Source organism: Penaeus monodon, chromosome 29 (assembly GCF_015228065.2).
Source record: "Penaeus monodon isolate SGIC_2016 chromosome 29, NSTDA_Pmon_1, whole genome shotgun sequence".
Taxonomy (NCBI): Eukaryota; Metazoa; Arthropoda; class Malacostraca; order Decapoda; family Penaeidae; genus Penaeus; species Penaeus monodon.
In genome coordinates, this window is record NC_051414.1 from 6,355,781 (window position 1) to 6,356,011 (window position 231).

The window sequence follows — 231 nt, forward strand, 5'->3', positions numbered from 1 at the left end:
AAACCCCCATATAAGGCCCCATAACCTCGTTAAAAGAGCAACAGACAAATAACCCGAATAAAGGTGAAATTAAAAGATCCTTCAGCATCGAGTCAGGCGAGCGACATTAATCTCCAGAATTGCGAAAAGGTGAGAAGTGTCAGTCAATCAGGTAAGTAGATGGGAATCTTTACAACTTTTTAATATATATAGTTTCAATTTTTCTTATGGTTTGGTGGTGTAGATCTTGTT